Here is a 9361-nt window from a genome sequence, read left to right on the forward strand (position 1 = left end):
AGAAGCAGGGAAGCCACACCACATAGTATACTCAGCAGACACCCTGTTGAGTTGGAATGGGAGGGCTGCTCTAGCACCCCGCAGCTTCCAGCCTGAGCCACTGCAGGCATGTGCCTGGATTTCTCCAGTCCAGAGGGGATGTCTGTACAGTTACAAACTGGTTCAGCCAAGCCAGGTTAGACTAACCTGCAAAGATTGAATCAATTCAGGCTCAGGCTTTTGAAATGTCTCTCCCTATGCCCACAGCATGGCAAATGCTGCACTCCAGCAGCTTCCCGTCTCTTGTATATCAGCATCCCTGCACTTAAAAATGGCAGCAGGAGCACTTGAACTAAAGCTCATCAAGTGAGCTTTAGTTCAAGCACCTCTGCTGCAATTTTTAAGCACAGGGATACTGGTGCACAAGATGCAGTGGTGCTTTAAATAAAACGCCACCCCCCCCCCACCCCAGGAGCACATGCAAAAGTGCTTTCTAATATGAGGTACTACATAATAGTGCATTACTTCATAAAGGGGAACAGCTTTTTTGTGATGCTTAATGTGCAGTAGACTAATTCTACTGCATCTTAGCACATTAGAATGGTTTTTGCTGTGATAGTCTAATGTGCAGTAGAGTAGTGTACTGCTCATTATGGTATCTCAGGTAGTTGTGCCCAAAGAGGCTAAAGGCTTCTAGAGCAAACTCCTTGAATTAGATTTGCATAGTTCAGTCCAGCTCTATGTTAGGGAACTCAGATTGGTCTCTTGGGAACAGCGGGCCACACAAGGGCAATCATCACACCTAATTGGGTAGGACCAACAGACTGTGCCCTGAGAGCACCAGCATTTAGATGAAGCCTGCTTTTATTCCAGGAGGCCCACTCCTCTGCGATCATGTGTTGGGAATCACCAAGAGCAGAATCCAAAAGGAACTAAAAAGAAAAGTAAGCAAGAGAGCTGGGGGGGCGGGACCCTTTAGCACTGCCCAATGGGTCCCAGCATTCCTGACAGACCCCTACGGGCACAGGGCCCCTACGGGCACAGGCCTGAATGAAACCTACATTTCTTTGGACGCCCTGGTAATCTATGCAAATGTCTAGCCTAAAATACCATAATCAAGAAAATGGTTTCCCCAGGGTGAGGCCTGTCCCTTGCACTCTGGCAGGCTGACCCTTGTGATTTCCCCAATGTAGTTCTCCCAGTGTAAGACCTGTTCATTGCTCTCTGAACAGGCTGACCCCTGCAAGCTTCCCTGAATGCAGGAAACTTGACTGCACAATTTTGTGGCAATGGGGGACTGCATTCATGTTTCCTTCATGGCTTGTTCCTTGGCCTTTTGGCTAGGAGCAAGTAAGACTAGGAGGCATCTAAATCCCAAGGCCTCCAGGATTGAGGCTTGCACATAGGATGCCTGCCATGGATTTGGGGAGTATCCAAAAGCCCAAGACTGATAGGTCTGGAAAAGAGGATATTTGCCTGGTGGTAGAGCCAAACATACACTTGAATGATTGAGCTCTGCTCAGTCGAAATTTGGAATTTGTGGGGGGAAAGGAGTTTTTTCCAGGGCCATAATCACTCACGTAGCCATCCTCTGAATCTTACCCTGCACCATTTTTTTTTTAATGTCAGGCGCAGAACTTTGTCTTGGCTGACCATGTGGTACAGCTGGGACCAAGAGTCCCATCAGGCATGGAACTCTTGGCTTCAGCTATGCATGGCCCCCATGGTAGGGAGCTCCTCCAGCAAAGGCATCTCCCAGCTATGGGAACCTGCTTCTTGACAAAGGAGGAGGAGCCCAGAACTCTCCCTACACTAGCAATAAGGCATGATTGGATCAAATGCATGCGTGGCATGGCAGGAGGCATGATTGTGTAGATCCCATTATATCCAATGGTGCCTTTACCTGCACAAGTAGATAGGAGCTAACAGGAACGTTGATAGAGGCTGGCTTGAGAGGGTCCAGAGAACAGCCACCCCTATGATCAGGGACTTGCAAGACAAGCCATACGAGGAAAGGCTAAGGGACTTCGGCCTCTTCAGCCTACAGAAGAGAAGGCTGAGAGGGGACTTGGTAGCAGCTTACTGCTACATCAGAAGAGTCCATCAAGAACTCAGTGAACAGCTGTTCACCAGGGCACCCCTGGGGAAGACCAGGAGCAATGATGCAAACTCCTGGAAGGCCGCTTCAGGCTCAATTCCAGGAAAAACTCCTTCAGAGTCAGGGTGTCCAGACTGTGGAATAAACTCCCTCCAGTGGTGGTACAGTCACCTACCCTGGAAATCTTCAAAAGGAGACTAAACAGGCTCCTTACTGGGGTCACTTGACCCCAGTTGTCTTTTCCTGCCTAGTGCAGGGGGACTGGATCTGATGATCTACAAGGTCCCTTCCAGCCTCTAACAATCTATGAATCTATGGCTCTACAGAGCTCCTTTGCTTACTTTGTCCGATTTCAGGTACACAGCTGCCACCCTCTCTCCATCCCTCCAAGCTTGCCATTAAAATGCATATTCCAAATAGCTTCACACCTCTCCCAGCAAATCCCACCAGTCCTCCCAGGGTTGTGATGTGACCAAGCCCTGGAGTGAAAGTCCAGCCTTGGGCAGAATCTAGATTGCTCTGCACTGTCGGGGGCCTCAGACACAGAACCTGAAACCGTTGTCATTAACAGGAAGGGGTGGGGATGGGGGACGGGCAGAAATAGCTGCTCTGAATACCTTGAATCAACCCTTGGGAGCAGGACCCGGGCCACAGGCTTCACATCTGATCTAGTATAGAGGAGCCCTAGCTCCTCCCTCCAAGAACATGGCTCTGCTGATCCTAGGAGAAGTGACTGCTCATCTGTTAGTTAAGGAGCTGGAAATGCTTTTCAGCACACATGACACAGTCAGAGTGATAATGTTTCATGAAGTGCTTTATCGCATATTTTTAAAGCCCTGCTAAAGCTCAGGCAGATAGGAGAACAGGAATACAGATCACTGCTTTATAACCTTTTCCCAATTTTTGGCAATTTATCTTCAGAAAATATCAATATATCAACCAAATTCTTAAAATATTGAGAGCTGGTGATATCAGCCTCTTCACCTCAAATGGCACCTAAAGTAATTAGATCACAATACTTTACAGTTATCAGTTCATAAAAAGGAAACTAGGTACCAAAAACAACACACCCCTGCCACTGCGGATAGAAAGGCCCATCTCTACAATGAAAGATAGACCTAGTTGGGCTGATGTGTTCATTTTCACTGAGGATGACACTTCACACACACTTCACTCAACTGCCTCTATGTAGGAGAAGGAGAGATAATGTCCATCCACCAGGAGTTTCTCTCTCTTTAGGGGTTATAATGCCAGAGTGGGTGAAATCATGATGGGGGGTTAAGCTACACTGGAGACCAACCTGAGTATGAAGGGCAAGCCTACCTTGCATGGGTCCAAGTAGCTCCTCTCCAAGTCCCCAGGGTGGAGGTAGGGTGGAAGATATGCAGATGAAAGGCCAGATGTCCTGCATGCCAGCAGGTCTGGGTTGCAGAGCCTCTGCTGAGAGCTGTGGGGAGGCTGCTGTAAACCCATTAGCACCCAGAGCTGTCCTAGCTCATAGCTACCTTTGCTGCCCTGTCCCCTAACAGTGGGGCCTCAGTGCAGCCCAGAATTTGGCTCATGATCTGGGAGTTTGGCAATTGGGTCATCATCAGCACACTCCTCTCAAAGTGGTTACACCATAATGGTTGCCAGGCATCCCTCCTCAGAGGAACAGCAGGCACCAGGAGAGGCAACCCCAGAGCCTATAATTGTGGCTGCTGTGTGCAATTCTCTTCTTGCAGGGGGTTAATGTGGTGGGAATTCATGAGGCTCCTCCTGTTTTATGCTGGTGAGAGGAGACCCCAGCCTCCAGCCTGCCATTGCTAGCACAGGCAGACAAGCTTCTTTAGGTAAATCAGATATCTTTTATTAGACCAACTAAAATAGTTGGGAAAATCCTTCGTCACAAGCTTTTGTGTACAAACACCCTTCTTCAGGTAGAGGAAGCATCTACAGTTATTTTTCCATGCTAGCACAGGAAATTCAGGCATAGCCTAGAATCCAAAGGATCCCATCATCCTTGCCCAAAGGGACCCAGCCTATCCAGGCTTGAGTAATGGCCAAGCAGATCTGTCCTCTAGCTGCTGAAAAACACCATTTCTGGGCAAAATTGCGTGGGGTTCTCCTGACATTTTTGCTGTTTTCCATAAAAATGAAAGGCCATTTTTGCCATGAAGTTTGGATTGGACTTCGCTAGTGTGTTAACTGTGGCCAGAGAATGCGAGTATACATGTGAATATACATATAGGTATGTGCACATGAGCATGTAAAAGGATATGCATGTGTGTGCTGTGCCACAGTCTGCATGCTGACACTGACAGTGAAGCAAAGGACTGTGACCCAGGACAGGCTTACTTGCCAGCAGAAGGGCTGGAGAAGGGGCTTGGTGTTGTCATGCTCGCATGCTCAGACATTGCCATGGTGGGTGGGAGGGGATTGTGGCAAATTTTGCAAACAGATTTCAACAGAGCAGAGGTCTGGGAATATGGGATCCCTTCTGGTAAAAATACAGTGTAAAAGAGGCAGGGAAGAGAAGGCTGCTAGAGCATGGAATCCTGTTTAGCAGCATCCACTCAAGCAACAGAAGCAGAGAGGCTTCCTCTAAATAATACAGAGCACATGTGCTCTGATCTACTAACCCACTTTAGGATAGGTTTACAGTGAAGAATAAAACAAAATTTAGGCTTGATTGTTGTGATTTGGAATGGCCTGTGCAGTGTTGATGAACGTTCTGCTGCCCCAGCTCCTCCGTGGGAATTAATGCGTGGCTAACAGCCTGACTGAACAGCAAGCAGAAGCTGTTCTCTTCTGAGACAGCCAAACATCACAGCTGCAAACTCTCTGGCCTAGAGGTTGGGAGTGGGGGAGAAGGAGAGGCACTTACCAGCATGGGTCAGATAACTCATCAGCAGCATCTGCAACTGGTAAGATCCAGACCCCATGGCTAAAGCCCAGTGGGCCCAGAACATCTTCCTCCAACTACAACATCTTGGGAAAGCACCAAATGGGAATTTACCATGTACCTCCCTTCCCTGGTAGGCAGGAGCTGTGCTTCGACGCACATAGCTTCTTTCACCAAGCTGAGTGTCAACACCTTCTGACAGCACCAGTGGCATGGAGGACAGAGTTTCCAGTTAACACTGATGAATGACTGATGTGCCCTGACCATGATCAAGGGAGAGGAAGGGGGACCAGCTTTCCTGCAAGGACAGTCCCAGTTTGGACACTTCTAGGTTTGTTTGGGGGTTTTTTGGTAATCCTAGGAACTCTTGGGATTGCTCAGCCAGTCTGATCTGTGGACTGACAGTATGTCCCTAAGGCTCTCGGACACTTCTGCCAGCAGGGTTCTCAATGCATAAACTGGACTCTAGACTTCGACCTACTATGCAGATAACAGTACAATCTGGGGATCTGCACTTGTTTTAATCAAATGAAACCTATTTGCATAATAATTCCCCATGTGCTCAGCTTAAATACAGTGAGATGGAGGCCTGAAAGCACTCCACATGTGTTACAGGCTGCCCATAAGCAGCACTAGAAAATATTATTTGGGGTAGCTGGGCAGTGCAGCATGCACCCGCCTGACTGTGGGTCCGGGCCATTCTGGGGCTGATGTGCACTGGTGTTGTGCATGCACTGGAGGAGGAGCATACAGCAGGGGTGCTGGTTCTGGTGCTGCAGTGGCAGTGGTGCTGGAGCCATTGTTGCCGGCCCAGTTTTGGGGGGGACTAAACCCCTTTAGCCCCAGCTTTGCACCGCCTATGACAGCTGCCCCAGCCCTCGGGTTTATGGAATAGAAACCCCTCAGTTTTGCATCAGACACCAGAACTTCATGCCCCCAAGAACCACCATGCAACATCCACTGCCAACTGTGCAAAACAGCTCTGGCAGCACCACCAGAGTCTGGGACAGAAAGGATCTGCACTCTCATTACACTCTGACTATGTCTAGAAACCAAGGAGAAGGTGAGCACTTCACTCTAAAAAGGCAGAACCCTTGGGAGAGTGCAATCCTTGTCCATTGTAAAGGGAAGGCAAAGAGGTGTTCTCACCTTCCTCAAGGTCACAAAGGCAAGCAGGTCCAGGGACAGCAATCTACACCCAGAGCAAAGCTGTATGGGCTGTCTCTGCCTCTGTCTGCTGCGAATCTCCCCCCCACTTATGTCTCCAGTTCAGAAAGATGCAAGCAGGAACTGTCAGCCACACATAATGCAAAGTTCTGCTGGTCCAGGGACTTCTAGTCCCTCTCCTCTCTCTTTTTTTTTTGCTAATTAGTAACATCTTCATTTTAAGTATATTCTGCTGAGCCAAACTGAACCCATAAATAACCTCACGCTTCATCATTTCTTCTCATTCAAGAGTCAGCTGTCTCCAGTACAGTGCAGGCAGCCAGCTCTGCTCCATCTGAGAAGGAAAGCCATTTGCTGCTGCTTTGGTTAAGTGCATTTTAATAATGCATCTTGCACATGAGGAATAGGCATGTGCTGTGCAGCCTTAGAGCTGGAATGCACCACTAGACTAGGAGGCAATCTGAGGGTGAGCAATGATTGCTTGGAGCTTAAGGACTAGATCTGTGCCAATAGGGAACTACTTGATTCAGATTCAGCCGATTCAGATGCCAGAGAGACAAATTGTTTTTCCGATTCAATTCGGCTGAATTGCTGTGGAAGATCTGGAGCCAGTTCAGAGATTCGGCCATAGAGTATAATGGGGAATCAATGACATATCTATAACTTTGTTGTCTTTTGGCTGATTTGGATGACACTTGCATGGATGGTAGCATCTGCTGAGAGCATGGCATGCCAAGTTTCAAGGTGACAGGTGCAGGGGTTTCTGTGAAACTGCATCTCAAATTCCTGAAAGCAAAACTCATGTCACGTGTGTGTTAAGTCACAGTGGGGTGAAAACTGCAGGGATGGTGGCCCCTGTTGAGGCCACAAAGCTTGCCAAGTTTCAAGGAGATAGATGCAGGCAGGGGTTTGGGGGAAACTAGCATCCCTGCAGTTTTCCCCCACCCTGTGCCCACACACACACACACACACACACACACACACACTCTGTCACCTACGTCATGGGTTTTGCTTGTCAGCAGTTTGAGGTGCAGTTTCCCAGAAACCCCTGCACCTATCTCCTTGAAACTTAACAGGCTTTGTGGCCTCAGCAAAAGCTACCATCCCTGCAGTTTTCACCCTACTGTGGCTTAACACACACGTGACATGAGTTTGCTTTCAGGATTTTGAGGTGCAGTTTCCCAGAAACCCCTACACCTATCACCTTGAAACTTAGCACACATCATGCTCCTAGCAGAGGCTACCATTCCTGCAAATTTCATCTGAATCAGCGAAAAGACAACAAAGTTATAGATATTTCATTGATTCCCCATTATACCCTATGGCCAAATCTCTGAATTGATTCGGAAAGCCTAAAGCTTCTGGCGATTTGATTCAGATTCGGCCTCCAAATCATCCAAATTGTGATCCAAAGCTTTGCACAGCCCTATTAAGGACTATTCATTATGGTTACTTTTCCAGAGATTATTTGAAAATAATCAGGCCTATGGTTTCGGGTTAACAAGCAAACATTCCTTCTGTATGTGGACTACCAGATGGTCACTCTGATAAAGAGTCTCTTATCTGCTCATGTATTAAGCCATCCTCACCTGCTGTCGACCCACAGCTTCCTCCTTTTTCCACATTCCTGGCTTACTTCATTCTCCCTCTGTATAGACTGAGCAGTCCCTTCACAGGAGGGATACCTGGAAGCCAGGCCCCGCTTATGACAGTGAACCCTTACACCGTGCAGGGGGCTGGCTCCCCAGAACCCAGCAGCAAAGGCTCCCCTATGCCCACAGAAATTGGTGAGTGAAGGTGTCAGCTGTCTATGACATCATGCTGCTGCTTCCTGCTCCTCTCTCAGCCTTGTGAGACGGCTGTGAGATGTGGAGGATCCATCTCAAGAAGGAGTATGGTAGAGGCAGGATTATGGTGTCACATAGAGCTCCTGCACCCAACCTAAGAAAGAATTAATAGGGAAATTCCCCCTCTATGCATAGTCTGGCTGCATTTCCCTCCACCAGTACTACCTCAGGGGTGATGCTCCAGCAGTGGGACAACATAGCCCACTAAAATGAACAGAAACTCAGCATGGTTCCAGGGATGGGCCAAACCCAGATTTGGCTACAGAGTGCCAGGAGTACAAGGCTCTAATCATTCTGCCACAATGACTTTGGGAGCCAGAGGACACGTGTCCAGATGCCAGTTATCAGCAGAAAAATGCCCCGCCCCCCAATGCAAGGAAGCGATGTTTGGGAACAGTTGGCAGCATCCTTTCCATCTCCTGCAAATAAAGCAGGTGACAGCAGGCACTTTTTGTAAGGCTTGCTTCAGTGCCCCCAAGTAAGTATCTGCTCATAGAAACCATCAGTCACAAATTAAGCAAGTGCCCAACCCCAAGCACATGATAACTAAAGTAGTTTGTGTCCAGTGGAAACAAACCCACTTTGTGAGAAGAGTCAAAGGCATCCTCAGAGACGAAAAAGCCAGGGACAGAATTCCAGAGGTTTAGGTTGTAGCCATGTTGGTCTAAGGACATAGGCAGACAAGGTTATTTGGGTAAATCCGGTATCTTTTATTAGACCAATTAAAATAGTTGGAAAAATTTAACAGGGACAAGCTTGATGGGTCAAACACAGCCTGGCTAAGAGCTCCACAGAGGCCTACAGCCTAATGCAGGGGTGTGTAAAGAGAGCTGTGCAATGGTCAAAACATGAGCCCAGCTAGCAAAGGAAAGTAGCTTGCACTGATGTGGCACTGACTGGATGGGCACATGGACTGGTTTGGGAAAGAGGCTGGAGCAAGAAAAACATTCAGACTAAGGTCTAACAGCAGATCTTCCAGCATGCTCAGCATCTCATGTGACTGAAGCATCTGACTGCCCCTTCACACCTATTCAGTCAGGTAAATCTCATGTTTAATAAACACACCATTGCACCCAGCCTTAGGAGACAGGCAACTATTTTGCCTCCCTCTTACAAATGAGATAACTAACAGGTTGCACAAGCTTACTTCAAGCAGAAGTGGGAACAGAACCCATTAGGCCTATTTTGCAGCTAGCATTTGCTTTGGATTTGGATTCGGCTGATTCGGTGAACAGTGATTCGAGTCGGTGATCCCAAGTCAATTCAGCCAAATCTGATTGAGCGATTCGGCTGCTGCCAAATCTCCGAATCACCCCGGCCCATCCCCCACCCGCTCTCCCAGCCCCAGCAATGGCTGGCCCCCCCGGCCCCACCTTCCACCCTTTT

At 48.3% G+C, this 9361-nt stretch overlaps 1 non-coding gene across 1 annotated transcript; it reads left to right on the forward strand.

The window, feature by feature from the left end:
• The first annotated feature begins 1132 nt into the window (after window positions 1-1132).
• On the forward strand, window positions 1133-1297 carry LOC112551545. Its single transcript, XR_003095846.1, has one exon. It is a non-coding gene; the product is annotated as a U1 spliceosomal RNA (small nuclear RNA).
• Window positions 1298-9361: the final 8064 nt, after the last annotated feature.

The sequence above is a fragment of the Alligator sinensis genome, unplaced genomic scaffold (assembly GCF_000455745.1).
Source record: "Alligator sinensis unplaced genomic scaffold, ASM45574v1 scaffold433_1, whole genome shotgun sequence".
NCBI classification, from domain to species: domain Eukaryota; kingdom Metazoa; phylum Chordata; order Crocodylia; family Alligatoridae; genus Alligator; species Alligator sinensis.